We start from the raw sequence: 24130 nt of genomic DNA on the forward strand, positions 1-24130 counted from the left end.
ATCAATGCTAAGTTCATTTAATTGTAAGGTTTTTGTCTTTTCACAAACAAAGCAGTCAACAACAAGGTAAAAGCTTCCTTTTATAAGACAGTAATGGCAAAAATAAATCATTTCTTCTGATCAAACACTGCAAAGCAACACATTTGAAAGAGCAAACCAACCTAATTGGATGAAAGTAAATGATGCAAAATGAGGACATCACGTTCTGTCCATAATCAGTATTATGTTTTCTTATTTGAATATATTTAATGTCTAAAAATATTTGTTAAAAATAAAATCACTAAGAAAGCCTACATTTAAATCTGTATTTTAGAAATAATAAATGTGCTTATTTTTGACTCCATTGCTTCTGCCAGAAAAACACTGAAGCATAATGAAGTCTATTTTAACATGATTTAAAAAAAATAGAAACATTCATGTGTAATTCAGCACAGCTGTAGTAAGGTACTGGGAAGATAAGTATGAAAATAAACCTTGAAAGTCTTTATCTTTTTTGCTTTAAAAAAAATGCTTGGATTTATTTTGGAATAAAAAAATGTAAGTGGAACCAGCTCAGCTAACTTAAATACTGAAAGACTGAATGCGTTATTGAGATCTGGAGATAATCTAAGGATATTTTCCTGCAAATTATTTATTATTATTATTGCATAAGCTGACAGTAGATATAATAAAGTCATAAAGGCTCGTTTTTAGGCCCCCTCTTATTTATTCTCTATATCAATGGGTCAAACCGTCTCAGAAGTCAAGTTGCATTTTTATGCTGATGATAGTTATTTATTGTTGTGGACCATCTCTCTTTCAGGTCATAGAAACTCTGCAGAAAGCTTTTCAAAAATCCCTTCTTTGACTTAAACTAGTGGTTTATGCAGACAAGTCCAAATTATTGCTGTTTTCCAATACAAAAATCCCAGATAATCTTTCTGTAGTCACCTCTCTTGAAGGGGAAGTCATCGAGGTGATGCAGGAGTACAAATATATCAGTGTTTTAATTGATAACCCCATCACTTTTAAACCTTCTATGGAAACTCTTATGAAGAAGCTAAAACTTAGGTTGGGTTTATTTTATCGTAATAGGTTGTTTCTCTTAAATCAAAATATATTTTAAATTCAACTTTTTTTATCTGTGCTAGATTAGTGTTTTATTTTTTTATTTTTTTGTTTTTTTTATGAATGCATCAATGTCATGCCTTCAAATGCTGGACAGTGTTTATCACTCTTTCTTACAGTTCATAACCAACTTCAGAGCAATGACACATCACTGTGAACAGTACAAACAAGTGGGATGACCTTCTCTCACCACTAGGAGGCAGTACCACTGGTATAGATTTATTTACAAATCTTTAGCTAGATCCTGCCTCCCTACATTTGCAAATTACTTAAACAGAGAATTATTCCCTCCCACTCCCGACCAAATGACCAGTGGTTGTTGTTGTCTGTCCCATTTCCCACACAGAGCTAGGAAAGAAAGCTTTTGTTCAGTCAGCTCCCTTGGCCTGGAACATTTTACAGAAAGGTTGGAGACTAATTGAACTGCTGTCATTACAGGTCTTCAAGGCCAAGCTCAAATTAAAACAGAACTCCACAAAATACTGTAATTGTTTCTCTTAATCTCTGCTTTATTACTGTAATCCCTCACATTTTTATGACTCCATATATTTTAGGTTTTGATGTATTATTTAAATGTTTTAGTGTTTAAAATGTTTTATTGTCTCAATGTTTGAATGTATTTTTAATCAACTTTGGCTGCCTCTTGACCAGGAATTCCTTGCAAAAGAGGTTTGTAATCTTGTAATTTTTATTTAATAATTAATCATATAGTAAGACAGGAAATCTGGAATCAAGGAGTTTCACACAAAAATAGAAAATAAGAAAAAAGCTAAAAAAAATTAAACTGTTACTTTGAATTACCTAAAATTAAATGTTATATAACCCAATGAGTTTTTTTGTATCTGCTAGTTCTGAGCAAATGGTTGGTATTTTTGAGTTTGTATGTACCTAATTGTGGCTAATTTTCACTACAATGACAAACCAACTATAATAAGTTAAAATGACTCATTTTAGAAAAAAATGTGAACAAAATGAAAATACAGTTTTAGTACAAGTTCACCCTTTTTAATAAATAACCATAAAATCTAAATCTGGCACATCAATTATTTTTTGTTACCAAAATAATAACAATGTCAAAATTGTATTAGCTTTATAATAACACCTTTAAAATGAAAAAATTAATGACAGTGCAATTTTGTTTATTTACTGTCTTAAATCAAGTTTTTGTGTTGATAGAACTATCAAACAAATTGATTTTGACTCATTTTAATGACAATTCCCTTATTTTGAGCCCCTAATGAGACAAAAAAATTCTCCAGGTATAGAGAAATTATATGTTAAAACAACTTTAAACCTGGTAAAACATATTGAAAGTCAAAAACAAAGTTTTACATTTTTGCTGGGATCAAATGATTGACCATGTGACTCCTGTTGCACAACAATTCCAATATAAGTGTGCTGTCTGTCTTGTCCTTTATGTATGTCATCTCTCTATTTGAATTTATTTATGTTGATAATTCAGTAGAGAACCAGAGAGTTTTTTTTCATAACAAGTCTAAAGGCAAAATGAGAAACTATGAATTAACATAATGTTTTGTGATGTATGTATTTTGTTAAAATTATTTCAAGGTCTTGTGTCCCACTGAGCCAAACAAATAAGAAATTCACTTTGTAAAGACAAATTAGTTGGTTTGATATATTTAATGCAATAAAGAGTAGAAAGCATAGGAAATAAGAAAAAAAGAATGAAAAGTTTCAAAGAGAAATTATTATTTTATAATAAAAAAAATACCTACAAGTCGGCTTAAGTTCCTGGAAAAGACGTCTTTGAAGAAAACAAATATAAATCCAGCTTTATTTCCCTCAACAGCCTTCTCCCCAAGGCGGGTTCATATTTATTCATGATGGAAGCGTGTCTGTGTTTTCTCCCCTTTTCATATCTCTATCTGTTTTTGATGTGCTCTACAATCCAGCCTTTGAATACAATGTGTTTTGAGAAACAGATGAGAGGAAATGATTCATTCATCAGAACAAAGTCCGCGATGCCAGTCCCAGCTGACCTGTTGATCACATGGTTGATGCTGTGGATCATCCTCGGGGAAGGCACCTGCTTCTGCTTATTAGAGCCTGCAGTGTTGCAATGGTACATCGGTCATCTTTTCCTCTGAAGTGACTCTGCGTGACAGCAAACACAAGCTGGTTTCACTGTTGAAAATGCACTCACTGCACCTTCTAATTCAAACGTCAAACCAGATAAGGCAGTGCAGGAATGAGTCTGATATGAAGGCTGGCCACATCTGTCAAAGGGGTAATTATTTCTCACCGAACGAGTATATGGATCTGGCCTCAGGTGTGGTTTTTCTTGTACCCGTAGACTTTCCGAGTGTAAATGTGTCACATTGGGACTCTGTGGAGGAAGATATATATACTCATCAAAATGTTGGTGATTGCTCTGAACTGGAAATTTGGCACAGAGGGTGAAGACAGAGTACAGCTGTCCATGGTGCTGAAAATTGACACACGAGGCTACTGTGCCTTCTGCTCCCATCTACTCTGACTATTCACTCAAATGATATTATTCACATTTATTCATGTCATTTGTGCTACCTTAGTTTGGAAAATAATGCTACTTTTCTCATGTTACAACATTTTGATTTGTCCTAAAATTAGCAAATGCATAACTGCATATTTTTTTAATTTGTCAACAGATATTTTCACCACAAGAAAACAGCACCTTTCATATTATTATGCTCGGTTTCATTACTGTTAACATGGTTTTTATGATTTGAAAGAAAAAAAATATTAGAAACTATTCTGGTTAAAGTGGAAAATACAAGTGAATTGTGTCTGAAACTTGAGACTTATTGACTTATTCATGTCCAACCAACGCCGGGATCTTTTTGGCCCTTCTTTGTTTCCATCTACAGCAATTAGGCTCATTTTCATCACCTGCTCACACAGGTATTTCTTAGCAATAAGGAGTTGGATTTGAAATTTAGACCTTAGTCGAACTTAAGTCTCACAGATAGAGACTTAAAACTTGATTTGAAGCTTGAGACTCGTGAAGTATTTTTTTTTCTGAAATCAAAATGATATGCATGACTTGAATTTGCAAAAAAAGGGACTTGTGAGCATCTCTGGGATTCATTTCACTTGTTATTTTTCGGTAATTCTTTACACAATCCACTCTTTGTTCTGTCTATTCTTTAGTTACCAACCGCATTTCTTCACGCGACCATGACTACCACCCTTGGTAAGTGTCCCTGCTCCTGAGATTCTAAGTCAGTTCTCTTATTTATATCTCTGCTACCAGACCTGGACTGCTGTGTTGAATTTTGTTTCACAGCACCTTTCTTGGCTCTCGTTACCTGCTCACTTAAGAGCTTCTCTCGCCATTCATGACCACCAGTTTCTGTCTGTTCCTTTAAGTTATTGACTCAAAAAAATCATTGCTTTTGACTTGAGGCTGTCAGACTTTCAGTCATCTGTCTGGAGAATCACTACTGTCTGTTTTTACTATTGGAATATTCAGTTCATTTTAGTTTATTTCACAGAGCACTATACAGAGACAACAAATGTGCTTACGAAATCTAATTATATCCCGTCATATTAAGGTTAACATCCTGCAACAAAAATGATCCATTATTGAAAGAATAAAAATATCTACAAAAGAGTTTTTATCTTTGAAGTTTATTGTATTTTGTCAAATAAAGTAAATTGTCACTTTTATCAAATAAAACCAGTTAAAATTATTTTATATGATAAAAATCATTTTAATGTTATAACTGACTTTGATTAGGTTGTAGGCTGCTGTCATGCTATTGAGTTCTTACATTAAAAAAAGTAATGTTGCAATTCTTAAACTAGGAGTAGCGATCACATATGAGATGGTGTGTGGTAATGAAAGGGCAAAAATATATAATAAAACACTCAACAAAATTAGTGTGACTGACATGAGGTCTGTAATATGACTGTGAATAAAAGCAGCCTTTCAGGGAAGCATGAAGTGGAAAAAGAGCACTCCAAAACAGCTTCATAAAAGACCTCCAGAAGTGACTTCCCTACTTCTAAAGAAAACACATTTTACTACCTATTATTCTCGGTAAATATCAAAACCATTCAAGTGGAAGATGTAAACTTATCCAAATAAGAAAAATGTATTAAACTGTTAAAGAAACTTGATAACATTTTTGTAAGGGTTTGTGCTATTTTTTTCTTCTTTTTTTTAAAGTACTTTATAAAAGCAAAAAAAAAAATGCTCCTCGTAAGTTGTCAGACATTGAAACACACTAACAATAAATCTTCAAATCTAATCTTCCTATCCTATTAATGCTCAAAAAAAATAAAAAATAAAGTTAGACTTGCCTAATTTATACTTTTTATTTTTTTTCAAGCTAGAACAGTAACCTTCAACATTGAAAAAGAGATTTGGGTTGATTTCATACTGACCAAAACCATGAAGGTGCCACAAAGTCGTACGCCACCCTATAGAAAATTAAGATACTGCTTTGGATTTATGTTATTGCTAATATAATGATACATATAAATGAAATGCATTTTTTTTTTTAAAAAAAAGGAACACTAATTTAAAAAATAACCCTTTTTTCAAAATATCAAATAGTTTGACTTTCACAAAAGTTAACATGACTTCTTTTCAAAATAAAATACACCATGTGTCACATAGGACCGTCTCAATGCAGCAACTCTTGGTAGTGTAATGTCAGCAGTGAGGGAAAAAAAACAGTTTATTTTACCTTTTGTGATGTATCAGAGTCAGAAACTTTTAAATGTGATTAACCAGTATTAAATCAAAGCTAATTTAGTGACCCTTAAAGATATTTTTTAAACTAAAAGCACACTATAAAACCTTGAATCTATTCAAAAATATAAAATCTGCCTCGTATCTCGATGCACCTTTATTCTGGTTTTGCTCACTGACCGATTGATTTTCTGTGGTACACGGTTCTCAAAAATCAAAATGTTTTCATTTTGACTTCTGATACGTATTTGTCCTTCAGCTGTTTGTGAAGGGGTAAAACACAATTAGAGGTTAGATAATGTTACTTCATAAAACTTGGCTGGGTGTAGGGCTGGCACACAGGAAATCTGGATACATTTGCACTTGCAATGAGTGGCGTAAAACTATCTGGAAAACCACTTGTGTGAATCTATTGAATGTGGCGACCCCTGATGGGATAAGACAAAAGGCAAACATTACTTCAATACTTTTTATATTACAGTTCCTTTTTTTTTGTACAAACTGGAACTTTATTTTATGTCACAGATAAAGAAGAAGCTATTCATTTTGTAAAATGTACTGCACCAGTGAATGAAGCTACTGCAAAACAATATTAACCTGAGTACAGGTTTCATTCCACTGCATTGTTAAAGAGTCTACCGGTGGGTCTAAAAGTGACAGACTAAACTGCAGGATCTAATCTTTGTGACTCATTTAGTGCCATAGATTGATGTGTGCACTTGTTAGACTCATCAGCAGTCGGTTTCAAAAACCAATTTGAGAACTATTTGCCTTTTTCTCGTTGCTGAAAGTAAAGACAAATCACCTCAGTCCTTTGCGCTGACTTTTAATTAGACATCTATAGAAAGGTCTCACTGAGCTTCTGGTTAAATGACAGCCTCAGATATTTTCTCACTTGCTTTCTTTTTTCACTCAATCCACTTTCATTGAGAACCCAGATTTATATTTAAAAACATTAACTTGCGCCCCCAGAAAAAAAAAGAAAAATCCTGCTATTCCTGCTGAATATTTTTGCTGCATTTTATTCTAGTTAAAACACTGATTTGCATGGAGCATACAATTACTTCTTCTCAATAAGTCGGATGCAAATGAATTTATGTGAAGAAGGTCAGACATAATCAAGACTTTCCAAGCCCTCCTTAGCATTCCTTGATCTTCGGCTAAATTTGGACAAGCTCTGAAGAAAACATCAAGTGTCCTCTGTTGGGGCTCGGTACTGGTTCTACTGTCCTTCACTTTCTGATTGAAAACAAATAGGCCAAGAAAAAATGCATTCTAACAGAAAAATAGATTACTAACCCAGCAGCCATTTGTAAATAATTAAGAGTATGTAAAATAGGACTTCAAAATCATCAAAAAATGAATAAGGTTCTCTGTTCTGAATTATTTTGGGCTGTGGAAGAAACTAAAACTGGGAATGTTAGGACCGCTTTTCAGTACAGTCACGCTATTTGGGTGTTAAGAGAAGAAACACCTTTTATCAATTTAGAATAAACTACATTGCAGTGGTATTTCAAATCCTTCTGTCCTGAAAGTTTGTTGAACTTAATCCTCCTGCCTGAACAGAAACAACTGAAGTGCCCACTTATCTCAGGGTTCTGTCTGAAGGTTTGCAGCCCCTCACCCTCTGGTTTAAGAGATCTGCACTGGATTTACTTCACATGATCTGTGCTACTTCAATGCACAGCTGTAAAATGAGACTTAGCATATCCCTGAAAGTTGTAACACACAAATCTGTACTGCTAAAAATCTCAATGAGGCTTTGATCTTTGGCTGATTATTTCTTTTTTGCAGCACTAATTTAAAATAAATCATAATCATTATTAATAATAATGTTAAAAACGTATTATTATTATTATTTTTGGGCTGAGAACCGATTAAAAAATATTAACAAATTAATTACAAATCTGGGAAAAAATTCTTGCAAACAATCACGATTAATCGCAATTTTTTGTTTTATTTTTTTTTTAAGTTATAGTATTTGGCGACTTACAATCTGTGAATAATCACAATATGAAATCACAAACTGTACATTCAGAACATTTATTTTTAATTAATGCTATTAATCGATTAAAAAAATAATCTGATAAATCACAATTAATTGTAATTTTTACTAGGAAAGTTTTATATGACCATGGATCAAACAGTCCGCTTTGGTGAAAAGTGATCTCAAGTGACAAAAACAGCAAAATAAAGAACTAAAAACTGATGGATTCAAAGTGAAGAACTGTTTCTTTGAGAGGTGTAATTCATTTGTAATAGTAAATATTAACGTATTAATTTTTTGATTAATCGTGTGTGCTAACACATTAATGTTCACAACCCTGAATATTGATAACATGATGAAAATCATGCATAAATATTTTACTGTAGCAGAGTATTTTGTCTTAAGAATGGTGGCACGTCTGTGAGGAGGAACATTTTATTGTAGAATGAGCAGCAGAGCTGAGTAGGTGGCTGATGTCCATGAAAAATGTGCCAAGTCTTCGCTGCCAATTCCAAACAGCTTGTTTTGCTGTTGACCTCTTGTCTGATGAACTGGATGATTAACGTTTGAATAAACAAATCATAAAGCCAATTTAAGCATTTTCTAACAAACCTGGGTGTCAGCGATGTAGGAAAGAACCAAACACGGCAACAACGACCTTATCATGTCTTCTTCGAGCAAGTCATCAGGATGCTGTGAGTTAGTGTGTCTTTCCTCAAGTCAGCCAATGTGGTTGTGTTATGTACTTTGGCATAAATTGTCTTCTCGGGGTGTCATCTTCATGGGACGACCACTTTAAGCTCCATTTCTGACATCCTCTGACACCTGATTGACATCTAAAGAAACCAGAAGCTCAAAACAAGAGTAAGAAAAATCATTTATTTTGCAGCAAACAGGAGACAGAAAACAAACTGTGGACAAAATCCCAACTCAGCTCTTCTGCTTATTCTATATTTAAATGTTCCTCACATATGTGGCACTTTTCAACAGTATGACATTTATAGCAAAGCAGCATTATTACAGCAAATATGAATTTATCAAAAACGTTCTTGCTTTTAGAGCTATTTGCTCCAACAAGGAATACCCATCAAACTTCATAACTCTACTCTGTAGAACCACAATGTTCCTAGTTTGGTCATTTTGCACAAATTAAACTATAATTTCAAGCAATTATCACGTCTACATGAACTTCATACTGACTCAAATACTCTTTGAGTCTGACTGAAAAATGTAGAAAATTCAGAGTTTTTTTTCTCCAGCAGGTACTGCAAGCAGAGTCATTTGGCTTAAATCTCCATCAGAGTCCACGGGAAAAGCAGAACTGCTGAGTGTGCTAATCGCATTAGGGCCACCTGCTCACAGAGGGAATGACCTCCAGGAACAGGTAGAAATCCCAGCAGGCATGACAGCAGTTCAGCATCAAGCCAACCGTGCGGGAAATGTGCAGCTGAGTGAAGAAGCCAAAAAAAGAATGAACGAAAGGGAACGGTAAAAACAAAAGCAGAAAGGTGAAGAAGTGCAACCTATAAAATAAGATGGATGGGATTATCTCTCTTTTTGTCATGTTAAGATAAGCAACAGATGGCTTGAGTTTAAGGGTAAACGCTCAAGCAAAAACACAAAAAAAAGTTTAGTTGCTATGTTTACATTTTTTTAATGGAATAAATACTGAATGATGAGAAATATGTCTTGACCTGCGAAGGATTAAAGAACATTTGTTGAGAATTGATGAAACATGCAAAATGTAGTTGCACCATTTTAGTGAAAATGTTATACTGTTCCTAAATTTAAAAAAAAGTACGAACACAAGTCTTCAAAAAGTTTTCAAAAGTATTTCAACATTAAGCATTTAAAAAAATCTCCAATTCCAGGCAGACTCTGTTTATAAAGACCTAGAATGAAGGAGAACAGCAAAGAATTTTGTGTCAGCAAATATTTTTTCCTGACAGATTCAACTAATCATGATCTTTTTCATTATATTTGAGGTACAGAAAAAAAATAAAAAAATTATTTTGAAAGAAGGTAAGCAAAAAATATTTGCTTCTACAGCAGAAATAGGTATTTGTGTTGGAATGAATAACTCTATGTCAGAGATATTTAACTCCAGGCCTCGAGGGCCGTTGAGTCCGCAGGATTTTCAGATATACAAGCGCTACTCATGACCTGGTTCAGGTGTGTGTATATTATTGAGTATGTTTTCTTCTTTATTCATTGATTTTTAATCAATCAAGAAAACATTAATACCATCCTGTAAGTGTAGCACATACAGTAATACATGCACTGGAAAGAGGACGCTGTCCAGTAATAAACAGGATGTGGACCAAATGTGGGAGGAGTTACTTAATGACCCAAAGGTTTCAAGAAGCTCCAACTTTATTACATAAATGTGCTGATCCTCCACTTCTGCTTCATTTGCAGAGAATTTACGGCATTTATTTCTACATTACAAGCACTAAAATAAATGTAGAGCCCGAGAATGTCAGCAAATGCCATCTGATGGAAAAGGCATGACTGATGGTTTGAGCGGAATGTTTGCAGTTGTCTGCATCCTCCTATTAAGGAATACAGCAAAAATCCCTCTGAGCCAATTATGGCAATAAAGTGATGATAAACAGCTCTTCTCTAGACGAATCAGAGCACTTCATTTACACACTGTTGTTACTGAGGAAAGGGTCAATTTACTTCTAATTTAACAGGGAGAGGTGATGAAACTAATACAAGGAAAAATACTCTGCGTTGTTTCAAGTCTGAGAAACTCCATGATGGGAGGTCTCTGTCATTAGTTTATAATTTGTACATTTAATTTGATTTGGGAATTGGGTGTGCTGAAAAGCAACAAAGCTCCAACTGTATAATACCTAACACGTGTTACAACTCAAGCTTGACTCGTTCTTCTCATAAAAAGATTATGTTTTGCAATCAAATTTTCTGCAGGTATGTAGGTGAGACCAGTTTCATAAACTGAAAGATACAGAACGGCTTCAGATTTTTTTTTTGGTTTACCGTTTTCCAAGAGTACTTGGGATTCCATTTTTATCTTTTCAGCATAATTCTGTCTTTATGAGTGCCCATCATTGCATAACCCACATGAATAATTATGCATTTTAATCTACTGTGCAAATGAGTTTATTACAAGAATCCCTGGACGCATTACAAAATAAACATGGGAAAAAAGAATAGCCTTTATGGAATAAAATCAAGAAGAAGACAGCTGAAGGAAATGAGAAAATGGCAGATTTCCTTCCAAAATAAAATGAAAAAATATATATGTTAAATGAACTGAGACAGAAAAAAATGTAATGTTTGCTTTTCTAAAAGATAAAAACAAAATCTCCATTTACATGATAACAGAAGTCCATGAGGTATAACAGCAATCAGGCAGTAAATGAATTGAACAAAGGCAGGGGACCTTGAAAAATAAAGAGAAAAAAGAGAAATGATGCATAAACAAAATATGTGTATGTATATGTGTCCTGCCTGCAAGAAATGTCAGGATTGTAAATCACAAATTAATTAAACGCCTAAAGAAAATGAAGAGCTCAACAGAAATGACGTCTAGAAAGCAATAATCATAAATAATGTCTATATAGAAATGTTTATTTAGCTGGAACTTTTTAATGGATTTTCACCTTATTTCATCAGGTGAAAACATCCGAAATGATCTTCTGTTATTGTTACTGCACATCTCTGGAGTACCAACAAGTAAATGTTCAAATAGTTAATATTAGATCAAAGATATTTTTTTTTCAATTTGGCCAATTCTCCTCTTGTTTCATTTTTTTACCACATTGGTTAATATTGAATCTGGTCTGCTCACAAAAACGAAAAGAAAGCACCAAACAAATCCTCTATGAAAACATTCAAACTCCTGGAATCATCAATAAAACTCTGACAGTCAAAAACCTGTTTGAAACACACCGAAGTGTAGGCATTAATCATTCTCAAGGTCAAAGGTCAAGCATTATTTTAACTGTCACATCTTACCTGGAGACTTTGTGTTCCATATTTTTGATGGTATTTAAAGCTTGAAGACCCACTCCCATGAAAATTGTGTTTTTGCTGATTTTTTGTATAATTTTTCTCATGGTGGAGGTCATAATATAAAGAAAAGTAAGGATCAAATTACGTTTCTGAGTATTTCTTTATTCAAATTGTTATAAATCAGGAAAAAAATGCAGTTTGAAAAAGTTTTTTAGTTGTGATGTAGAAGTTACAATGGAAAGCCACGAGCTCCCTTGCTCCGCCCCACTCTGATACATCAACTTTTAGAAGACTAGATCAATGAATGTTCGTTTTCCTCATCTGAGCTGGTGTATGGCTCAAAACTGCACGGCCACTCGCCATTTTTGTTTAACCAATAATGTTTGGTTGGGGTTGTAAGGGGTTTTGAGCTAGCAGGATAAAGTGTAAACAGATGGATGACAGCAAGTAGAGGCAGCGTTGCTCCGCGCCTAAAGTCCCGCCCACAACCCAGAGGTAAATTTCTAATGAACTCCTGCCGCTCTGCCTGACATTTTTCTGTCAGTTTTGAATGTTAAATAGGATAAAGGCAGAAGGTATCCCATAGATGGGAACAGGGAGAGAAATGTCTTTTATTAAGACTATTTTTAATCTAGCTGTGAGTGAATAAACTGAATCTATCTGCAAGTGTCTGTGATGTTTCACTAGAGTGGTTCAAATTATTGGTAAAACTCTCACAAAGTTTAAATTGAAATAGTTAGCCCATTAACATTAAAATTTGGTCATGCGCTCAGTTTGTGAGGATGGGCCATGAAAACCACAATAACAATAAAAAATAATAATTTAGATGCTCCACTTGTGGATGAAGGTACTGACAGGGAATGAAGTTCTACAGTCGACCATTTCCAGTACGTTTGTTATAAGTTTGCAGTAATTTGGTTTCCATTCTGTTTCTTCAAAATAACATGACCCAGAAATCTGATCAAAATAGTCATTTATTGTTCTTTATATGTCAATTAATGAAACCAAGTGATTCCTTATTTTGCATAAAACACCCGACTGATGGCATGACTAACTATAGTAGCACACAATATTTTTTTAATCTAAATGTAGTTTTTTTTTCCTCCTCTCAGGGGTCTAATCATTTATTTTTGGGGCATCATGCGTCAAGAATTGACCCGGTGATACTCTTTTATTATTGCAAGGAGAGGAACGTTGAGTAAGAGAAGAATATGGAGCGGTCAGGAAAGTGTGGTTAATGCAGTAAAAACTATTTTTGTCTAATTTTAATACAGTTAAATATATTTCTCTCTGAGTAGTTTTAGCATTACTGTTTGATTTGTAGTGTGTTTATAAACAGAAAAACGTAAAACCTCTTTTTTGTGTGTTTTTTACTTGTAAAAACATTACAGTTTTATTGAAAAAGTCATTTCCATTTCATTGTAGTTTGCTTAATATCAGTGACTTCTGTTGCAGAGGGTGAGGGAAGAAGATGAAAAAAAGAAATTCAGACTTTAACAAAAAAAAAAAAAATCAACATCATGTTGGTGATTTAACCATAACCTTGACTTTTCGCTGTAGTTTAAATATGGAAGCAGTCTTTCTAGCATAAGCACCTTCATTTAGCATATCTGCCACACATGGATGTGAGAGTGTGGTTGGGGACGGGGCACTAAGCACCCCTTAAGAAGAAATCTCCCCTGCTTCATTTCCTACATTAGGAGAACCAATATTCCCATTTGGCTTTGTTTGTCAACCCATGATTGAGTTGAAATAATTACTTGGTTCTCAGCGTCGGTGTCCCCCAACACTGAAATAAGTAAACTGATTAGCACTTACAGGAAGAAGAGTTGGAGAAGATGATGTAGGATGCCTGGATGATCACAGAAAGAAAAAAGCAGACAGTGAAACTGCTAAAGCTAACTACATTAATACCATAGCCTCGGTGCAGTCATCCTTCTATTATAGGTACTGTAGAGTATGTACAGTTGGACATATTCAAATGGATTTCTTGGCCTCAAAATCCCACTTGTTTGTTTTCTCTACTTGATTGGATTTCTGTTTAAACAGACAACGCAGTAGAAAAGTTTATTTCAGCAAGACACCTCTGGAAGTCGAAGTGACAGGGGAATCGATAATTGTTTTCCAGCGTAAGCCTGCTTTTGATGAATGTCTCATTAAAACGCAGCGATGATGAATATGAGCTTGAAGCCTCGCCTGTAAATGTGACTGTTTAGGCAAAATGAGCCATATGAGGGCCTCTCAATCCTATTCTTCACACAGTGAGAAATAAAGCCTCGGAGTGGAAGGTTTTAATGGCTTTCGGTTGTTATTATTCTCTGTTATGACAGCTTGATTGGGCCCGTGGTCGTCTTTCATTGCCCCTCTGTTTGCATGCACCTCGCTTTGCCTCCTTCCGCGGCTTCGTGTTGTTATGGTAATTTTCATGAAGTAGATTGCATCAAGCTGGCTGCTGCGCTTGGGTCCCGTCTGTGAGGGAAGCCCTGAGCAACAGCATAATGATTATAATGAACACATCAGAGCCGCGCCGGAGCTAAATATCACATACGGCAGAAACTCCGGTGCTGTTTGAATGACCACTGTGATTTCTAAAGTAACTAAGTGACATAAATGCAGTGGTGCATCTGTTTGCCCTCAGGTTTTCATTAGAGTTTCAGGTTGTTCTCATTTTGTTTAATGGCGAACAAAGTCTCTCCATCTCAATTGATTGTAAAGTGAATGCTTTTGTTGGCTTAATGTAAGGGCGGTTTTCAGAGCTATGAAACAAAGTCTCTCCATCAACCAGATGTCATCTGACAAAATAATACTCATTAGGACAGAAATTAGGGTTTAACTGTTGTGCATGTACTGCATACTATACAAGTTTAAGCAGGCTCTTAATTAACTCTGTTAAGCATTTGGAAAAAATACAATTATTTATTTCTTGGTTAGATGGATGAGCTTATTTGTTTATCTAGGATTTGTTTTTCAAGTTTTAGATTCTATTTCATTGCAGTTTGAGTATAAATGACATGTTCTTGTTGTACAAGAGGCATATTTTCATGGTCACATAAAAAAAGGCCACATTCTTTCTTTTGTTTTATTGTAGAATACTTGTGTTGATCTTTGTTAAGTAGAATATAAAGATCAGGAAGTAATAACATTTTTATGAATTAAAAAAAAAAACTGAAACATTTTTGCAGTAACTTGAAAAAAGGAAAGAATAACTACAATCTGGTAGATAACATTACATTAGTGGTTTCTCTGATTAAAAGAAAAGTGTTAATTGGTTACACTTTATAATAAGGTATCTCTTATTAATGTCAGTTAATGCACAACTGACCATTATTTCTCTATTCAATAACATAGTGACAGACACTTGTATGCATTACTTCCATTACGTCCATCCATCTTCCACTCATCCAGGACCGGGTCATGGGGTCTGCAGCAAAGAAGTCCAGAATTCCCTCTCCCAGGTCACTTCCTCCAGCTCCTCTGGGGGGTCCACGAGACATTCCTCTGCCAGCCGAGAGGCGTAGTCTCTCCAGCGTGTCCTGGGTCTTCCCCGGGGCCTTCACCCAGTGGGACATGCCCAACACACCTCCTCAGGAAGGTGTCCAGGAAGCGTCTGGACCAGATGTTTGAGCCATCTCAACTGGCTCCTCTCAATGTGGAGGAGCACTGTCTCTACTCCGAGCTGTCCGTGGGTGACCGATCTCTCTCTAAGGGAGCGCCCAGCCAGCCTACTAAGTGTATTATATAATGCAATAGCTAACAGTTACTTAATTTATGGCAAAAATCTTTATAAACTACATTGACAAACATTAATAGAGAGTATCTTACAAAGTGTTATTGATTAGCATTTAGACAAAATACAATAATCAAAGTGCTATCGATTATCATAATGCTTTTAATTTTGATCAAAGGCAATTCAAAGATCAAAACGACAGAAAATTATTTATTTTGATGTTCGATTTGACTGTTGTTTTTTTACCAAAACTGCAAGATTTTTATGTGTTACATACAATGATTTTGATCACTCTAAAGGGATTCTTTTTTCGTCAATTGTGTTGTTCTTCCCTCTTCACAAATGTCAACTGTGGAATAAATAAATAAAATTGAATTGAATTGAATTGAATTGGAAGACTGTATCCTTATCCGGAACCAGGAACAGAATTTGCTTGAAGACCTGTTCCCATGAAAATGTGATGTTTTTCACATGTTCTTGAAGCATGGCAGACATTTTTTAGAAAACTAAGATCAAAACTTCATTTCTGAGTATGTTTTTATTCAAATTGTGGATGAATCACGAGCAGATAAAAAAAAAAAAAGCTGTTGGAAAAAGTTTCTTCTTGTTACGTTTGTACTACAACTGGTGGGCCACAAGCTCCCTGCTCTGCTCCATTCCAATGCATCCACTTCCAGACAAAAAGCTGCATAGATAGCTCCAATTTTGCTCAACAAATGATTGGAGTAGGACTGTTAAACTAATGATTATTTTTTAGCAAATTAACAATGTCTTGACCGTGAAGATACTTTTTTTGACGTGCAACACTCTAACATTCTTGTTGTAGAAAATATGTAACTGCAGTGGTTATATTTCCCCTCAGAAAAAAACAAATCTTGATGTCAGATTAACGTATTAAATCTGCAATCAAAGAGCTGACTGAAAACTTGCTTGAATGCATCTCAAAGATACAATACAGGAAGTGAAACTTGAAAATAACTGTTGAATCCTCTTCAAGATGTCACAAAGCTGTTTTCATTGGTCCATCATGCTTTTCTTTTCATTCCACATTGTTCTACAACCTTGAAACTTTTCAACTCAGACATTTTGACATTCATTTTCATTTTAAGGTAATGAAAAACACCTTCTTTTTTATTTGGGGAATGAATCTCTTTAGTAATCATACCACGAATGAGAACAAAGACAATTATACACCCTGTTTGATAAAATGTCCGTTGAAAGTTAAGATTCAACTCTCCAATTACAATAAGATAATTAGGTTTTTCAAAGAGACTCTCCGTGCATGTGCAGCAGCTTGGTTGGAGTGTTCCTCACATGTGCGGCTCAGCTAGGGCTTTACTTGCTGTGAATTCACTCCGCAGTAACAAGCGTACAAGTGCTGCTCTTAAAGGAATGATTACACAGGTCTGCACAGCAGCTAGGAGACTAATTCACAACTGCAATTACCCTTGAATAAAACCTGTGGAGTGCAGATAAGAACTTAAAAAAAATGTGTTTCAGCATGTACAACAAAGCAGCAGAAAAAACAGCACAAGTACAATCAAGCATCCGCAGGAGCTGGAATCATGTTTTTTAGGGGGCTCATTGTTGCTCATGAAATTTTAAATGTTACAGGAAGTAACTGTTATGCTTACAAATAATCTGTTCCCAAAAATATCCTGACACGTTTCTAAAAATATTCTGTTAAGGTGCATAAGAAAATCTGAATATTGGTTCAGCAGAAGCTTCCTCACTGCACATCTGCATACCTGCTCCTAGCGCTGTTCATGTGCATCCCCTGCCTCCAGTGTAAATGTTCACAGTTAGGCTTGTTTGTGTTTCTTCGGGCTTGTTTGGTTTAGCGGTACTGTATGTGCATAGTCTGCGTGTGCTTAATGAACTCCAGCACAGGATGATGATGATGATGATGGGGACCAGTGAGGAGCGACTGCCATCTGGTCACCCCTGAGGATGTCTGATGGCCACGCTGAGCCGTGCAGCCCTAACAGGTAGCCCACTTGACATCTCCAACTCCCCAAACTGCAAATAATGAGGAGGGCAGACAGCTGGGCACAGACTGTCCACGCTCCTTTTCCCAAGCCAGGATTAAGAGACCTCTCCAATTCGGAGATTTTCTCTTGAGTTTTAATGGATAAATACCAGCTGAATGCATCATAGGTTCTGAAAAAAATCACAATATACAAACTAACATAAAATATCTTAAAATTTAAGGCAAATTGATTCAAAAGGTGAAGTAACACGATGTGTCCTACAGATGGCAGTGTTTTGAAGGAAAATGTGACAATATTTTTGTGTGGAAACAAAACCTAAATGTATTTAGAGTTGTTACTTTATGTGGAATATTAAAGTACAGTATCAGAATAATCTGACCTGAACCTGAAAAAGGAACACAAGGTTCTGCACATTTACAACAAGCATAAAATAATATATTTAACAAAGATATTTGTCTTAAAACATTAAAATGTCAATTTAAGGGGGCACAAATAGTGAAACAAATGATTTATTGATTGATCATGTGAACATGTTTATTCTGGGTGTCCTTAATAGATTTAAAAACCTTAGTTTGGGATGCAAAAAGCATAAAGGAACATCTCTGAACGCGCTCAAATCTTGCAACATGATGACGCGTTAGAGGCTGGGTCTGAAAGCGCACACCGTACGTGATGTGCAACTGAACTGATGGGTGACTTCATGTAGCGCCAGCCTCCTCTCTCATTCACAGACAGACACTCAGACAGACAGACAGACAGACAGGGACACGCAGGTTCCACGATCACTTCACCGGGAGATGCTCTCTGCTCCCCAGACGACTTTCCAAGCCGCGCGTCGCCTCAACCTCCAGTAAAAAAAAAAAAGAAAAAGAAAAAAGAAATCACCGGCTGGATTCGGTCTGCGCACGTTCTGTGGAGCCGGTGCCGGCGGGACGTTTCCCCCTAAAGCCCTTGAAAAAAAGCCCAGCATCTGCGGTTCCCATGAATGAGTTTCTTGCAGTTTCAAGGTGAGTAGTCTATCCTCTAGCTTCTGCAACCTATAGAAGCAGCTACCCGCGCTGCACCGCGCCGGTGTGCCGTGCACGCGCGGGGAAAGTTGCGGTGACTTCACGCACCTCGCTCTCCGTGGGGCTAAGACTTTCACACCTGCTGGTTTGTGCATGCTGATCGTCTGATCTCTATGTGCCAGATGTGAGCTGATGTTCTGAGTCGGTGTCCGGTTCTGAGGCAGACCTGCACTGCATCATGTTTGATACATGAGGATTTCAGAGCGTGCAGACTATTATTATACACCTGATAATCAGGATTAAAAAGAGAAAAGACAGTGGGATGTATTCAGCCTGTAGATACATCCAGCTCTCGGGTTCTGCCCTGCCTCCTCCTGCAGCCTTGGCAGCAGGGCAAAGCACCACTGGGATGCTGATAAGGCTGGAAGTGTGCAGAGCTGCAAGCTGCCTCAACAATGCTGTTGACCAAGTGAATCTTTGTTGGAACCCTCTGCGAACATGTTTGTGAGGCTGGCAAAGGCAGAGAGGGGCGCTGATTGTTGCATTCACAACTCTCTGACTCTTGCCCCCTCTTGCAAACCAATATGAACCCCCTCCACCCTTTGTGTGCTGTTATCTGGCCGGCCAGTTGGACTAGCTTTAATTCCTCGTGGCCCCTTTAGACTGAGCAAAGCCTCTCATGGAGGGACCGGGAGACAGAAGAAGAGAAGAGATTGGCTCTTCTCCTGGTGTGCTCATGCCTGTCATGTGCTTGGGCATTTTATCAGTTGCCTACTAATTTTAGGATTTAAATGATTCATTCAGCTTCACGCTCTCTGCGGCATTGATAACAGCAAATGGAAGGGAGGTATGGTCAGAGATCATTTCTGCTCCTCTAAAGTGAAGGTAATTGGTAGCAAAGGGTCGCTTTATGCACTTTTTAAATAAATAAATGAATATCTAACAAGCTCATCAGGATTACTCACAGGCAACAAGCCTAATCTGTTTTTGTATATGTGCAGTGCACAATTATATGATGATCTTTTTGGATTGTCTTACAATGCCTAATCAGAGATCTATCTATATATAATGTTTAAAATCTTGATTGTGTCTTTTCATGCTCAATAAAAAAGCACAAAAGGTGGCAGCCTAATTACACGCATGCATTTTTATTATACACTAACAACATTTAGAAAGATCACAGATAAAACAGTCAACACATTGCAAGGAAATGACAAAATTAACTGTCTTTGTGAAGTTGCTCTTTTCCCCCAAATAAGGGGGAAAATTGCCTAAAGTGAGATTCATTATGAAGAGATTCTTAATTTGAATTTACTGATCAATGTTCTTGAACAACCTTTTAGAAACATAAAATCAAATGATTGTTTTTTCTGACTTTTGTGCATTTACATGTTAAGACATCAGTGATAGAAAATATTCAAACTTGCTAAGTCAGTATTGGTTTGTGATGTAAAATATCGTTATGATTTTTGTTTTTAAGTGCTTTGAAACTGATCATAGGAACATTTTTCAAGCTTCCTTGACCCATTGCCTTTTCAGATTTTTATGTTTATACACGCCCTGTGACACCCTGGTGCCCTCTCCAGGATGCACTCTGCCTTAGCCGAACAGGGACAGGCCCCAGCAACCCTGGTAAAGGGATATTGCGCATTAAGAAAATAAATGGATGGATGTACACACTCAATGGGAGTGGTAGTAGTTTCAATTTAAGTCAGGTTTGCTGTATTTATAGAGTATTTTTGCGCATCTGTCTGCTGAAGTTTCAGTGATTTCATGTTTAGCACCTTCCAAGAACGTGCTAAATATGAGTGAGCTTTTAGCATATCACACTGGAGTGTTACTACTGGATAATAGCACATGTACTTACAGTTAGAAGAGGCTTGATGCAAAATGTCAATAATAATAATAATAATAATAATACTCTTTATTTATATAGCACATTTCAAGATAAAAATCAGTGTTTCACAGTAAAACAACGAGTAAAACAGAGTATAAAAACAGCAATGTAAATTTTTCAAATCTTGCTCCAGGCTTTTTTTTGGTTACAGCTCTATTCTGATATATGAAAGATGTGGTATAATTCCAGACGAGCACAAACCGTAATTATTCCAAGATCAATTTTCAGAAGGTTGACACCTCCGTAAATGAAAAGAGACGCCAGTAGCTTCAAAGTGAAATACCAACAGATGTGCAATGCAGGAAATCCTTTTCAGGAAAGCACTCAGAATTGTAAATCTAGCTTTATTTTTGTTAACAACTGGTATTCAATGGGCTCAATTTTTTTAAGTAGATGCTTTAAAAATTCAGAAACAAAAATGGTGTTACAGAACAAATGACTCAGATGTTGAGGTGTTGCATTGTTGAGTGTCAGCTGCAAGTTCATAGAAATGGGTTGATTAATAAAAACTTGAGAACTTTTAGAAAAAATAAAGCTCATTGAAATCAGTTAAAGTCAGTACTGCAAAGGGCATGTGATTACACACATACTTTTCAATGTTTTTATGATATATAATAATATATGTGAACAAACAGAGAATATACAAAGCTTCGGCTGAATTGACAATGGCTTATTCCAACATGCTTACTGCAGCAGTTTAGCATGTAGAGCAAATGCAGGTGATGCTGCTTTATTGTGGAGTATTGGGACCCTGGAGGCCATGCAGGCCCAGTGTAGGTGAAGTAATTTAGAACATCTGTCTCTGTCGTTTTCCCCCACGAGCAAGGAGTTAAGTGTTATCTTAGACCTCTACAGAGATTAATGAGCTACTGTAAGTTTGAGTGGATAGAAAAAAAAAAGGCGTTCAGAACAGAGCGCTGCTTTAAAGCAATAAGAGGAGAAAAGGAAAACTCCTCCTGATTCAAAGGACCCGCTCAGGCTGTGACATTGATCCAGGAGTTGTTTGAATATTAGAGAACTCAATGTGGGTCAAGGGTGGAGGCAATGCACAGGCAACAATTCATCAGGCAAATTAGTGTATGTAACACCATTACACGGTGTGTGAGGGCGAAGCCGCCCGCTGTTATCACCCTTGCTGGAGACCCTCCCACCTTCAAGCTTCACCCCATCACCCACTGCTATCCCCGTTGCCCATGGAGACACTGATTAAACACGACTGTTCGGATGCGGCAGCCTGAGGAAGAAGTCCAGCCTCCGGTGTGTTGGTGTGACCTCATACGTGTGCGCTGGTGCGATGTGTGCACACAAAGTGTCACTGCGTTTACATCTGCAAGACAGGTCAGTGAGGACGGTGGTGTTGGAGAGGAAACTGGAACATGTACCCATTTCTGAGGAGAGTCAGAAGCAGGAAAGTGCAAAACAAAACCCTGCTCATCCTCCCAGCGTTTTTATTGCTTCTCATCCCCCGTCTCCAGCGTTCACCTTCCGCTCGCTTCAGTGTGTAATCCAGGCCTACAGGGAGGCTGACGCACAGGTGAAAGACAGGAGGCTCATGTTTGTTCAGGGGAGAACAGCACAAGTTAGACATGAACTGAAGGTTGAGAGATAAAGACTAATAAAGACCGGACCAGAGAAAGCATAGAGACAGGTGCTGACAAAAAGTAAAGAAAAAAGCTCAAAGAGAGGAGAGGTACAAGTGGAAAGTGTGCAGCTCACCTGCCAGATGGCAGCTTTGGCATCACTCAGCATGCAGGGATGGCGGTCTTGCAATATGGTGCATTGCCTCCAGATTGTCACGCTGTTGTCGATACAAACAGTGCAATAACTTTGCTGATGTGTGAGTTTTTGGATGGTTTTCTTTGGCACTGTTATGAGCAGAGAACATATGGCTGCGAAAAAAGCTGACAAAGATGAGGACGGTTTAAAAAAAATAATTTAATATTTCAAAATCTGAAGAGTTTTGTAGATTTTATTGCAATGAGTACAACTTAGTTTAATTCTTTAATTCAAAATAGAAAAACATAAGTGATTGAGAGACAAAAACTGTCCATTTGTGGTGTGATGTGCTGACTTTAATAGGTTTAATCGTGCTTTTATTTTGAAAAATACGATTATGTTACATTTGATTTTTACATTAGCTCCCTCTATACACTGTACACTCAATCTCTATAATATTTTATGGTAATGGAGAAAAAGTTGATGTATAAAACAATATATTATCTTGAGTATTTATTCACACTATATTAATTTAGCTAAATCTGACTGCTTGATGCCAGTAAAGAGACTTGACAGAATTTCTAATTGCGTCTTATTTATTAGGATTTATTTGAAGAATTCTGAAAAAGTACAATGTTGGTCGAGATTATCCAAACTAAAAAAAAAAAAAAAAAAACAGAAAAAGAACAAAATAAACAACTTGAGGAATTCTAACTGTTACCGGTAGCTGCACAGAGAAGGAAATGGTTTTCAGGTAAAGCTTATTATGCCTTTGTCTTGTGGGAATATCTGCAGAGTAGTCCTCACTTCAGTTACATTTTCCAGTTACACACTACCCGTACTACAGCAGGGACTCATGCTTTGTGGGCATAGCCACTAAATCAATAAGTAAAAGCCTAATCAAATTGGAAAATTCAATCTCAATCTAAGGATGAATTCACTAGGAAGAAAGTTAAGAAAACATAGAGCTCTCAGTACGATTTTTTTTAAATTGGTTTGGTTTTTCAAAATACTTTGCACCATAATACGCAAAAAGAATCCTTGAAGTTGATCTATTTAGGATAAATTCATTGGTGCTTTGGGTAGAGCGGCTCATCAGGGACTTCAAAAATATCTACATTTCTAAGTGTTTTCTTATATTAAAAAATATCAAAATATGAATCAAAGGACAATGTTTAAATAAATGAAACCAGCAGACACTGACCACCACGACAGGCAGAGATAATCTAGACAGATGCTTGTATCTGCAGAGTCTCTGGGTGAATGGCACAAAAGTCGTCATTTACACTGTGGATTAAATGTTAAAAGGGTTTTAGTGCTTCAGATACTTTGAGGTTAAAGTAAAAGTTGTGTAATAATAGAGCCTCCACCGCCTCACCTCCTCTCTCCTCTCCCTCCCTGCCTGGCGCTCAGTCTATCACCCTATCCTTCTGCACATAGTGATTTGTCAGCAGTCGAGGTAGCAGCTGTTCCTTTTGCATTGTAATTTCTTTGATCGTAATTATTCGTGCCAGCTACTCCCAACCTTGGCATCTTCTACCCCACAAAGCCATATGGGCCAAGAGGAAGCGAGCGAAGGAAACATGCAGACTTCTTCTTGGATAACTTCTTTCATTTTTGTGAGCAGTGGTGTGAGAATTATGGACATATGTGCTTTGCAGCTTCACACAAAAGCACTGCATTTTTCATTTCTGATTATTTTTTTTCATTCAAACTTTTTTCTGGGGCCCAGTGTCTGCCAAATGTAATGCATTTTTTCTTTCAGGTGCCTAGGATTTATGCATGCAAAAGCAATATAGCCCTGCATATCCATAAGTGAATCGGTCCATGGGAATGTATAGCTTGGTTTTGCAGAAAATACACAGGAACAAGAAAAGATAGACTCAGAAAGGAAGTATCAGGCTCATAAAATCAGTCATTTTTGAGAATAAATGCCATGTTGGCATTTACAACTTTAACATTCAACAGTCGCAGGAAGTTGCCATGTTTGTTTAGAGCAGGGGTCTCAAACTCAAATC

The 24130-nt window shown here is 36.5% G+C and overlaps 1 protein-coding gene and 1 long non-coding RNA gene across 2 annotated transcripts in view; both read left to right on the forward strand.

Moving 5' to 3' along the window:
- Window positions 1-4082: 4082 nt before the first annotated feature.
- Window positions 4083-9800, forward strand: LOC118598770. The gene is made up of 2 exons (XR_004947891.1): window positions 4083-4300; window positions 9056-9800. It is a non-coding gene; the product is annotated as an uncharacterized LOC118598770 (long non-coding RNA).
- A 7912-nt stretch (window positions 9801-17712) lies between these two features.
- The window catches only part of LOC112145201 (plexin-A2), an 80378-nt gene continuing 73960 nt past the window's right edge, over window positions 17713-24130 (forward strand). Inside the window, exon 1 of the mRNA XM_024270308.2 lies at window positions 17713-18499. The gene's annotated coding sequence lies outside the window, so the exon portion shown is untranslated. The remainder of the gene's footprint in view (window positions 18500-24130) is intronic.

This window comes from Oryzias melastigma, linkage group LG5 (genome assembly GCF_002922805.2).
Source record: "Oryzias melastigma strain HK-1 linkage group LG5, ASM292280v2, whole genome shotgun sequence".
Classification (NCBI taxonomy): domain Eukaryota; kingdom Metazoa; phylum Chordata; class Actinopteri; order Beloniformes; family Adrianichthyidae; genus Oryzias; species Oryzias melastigma.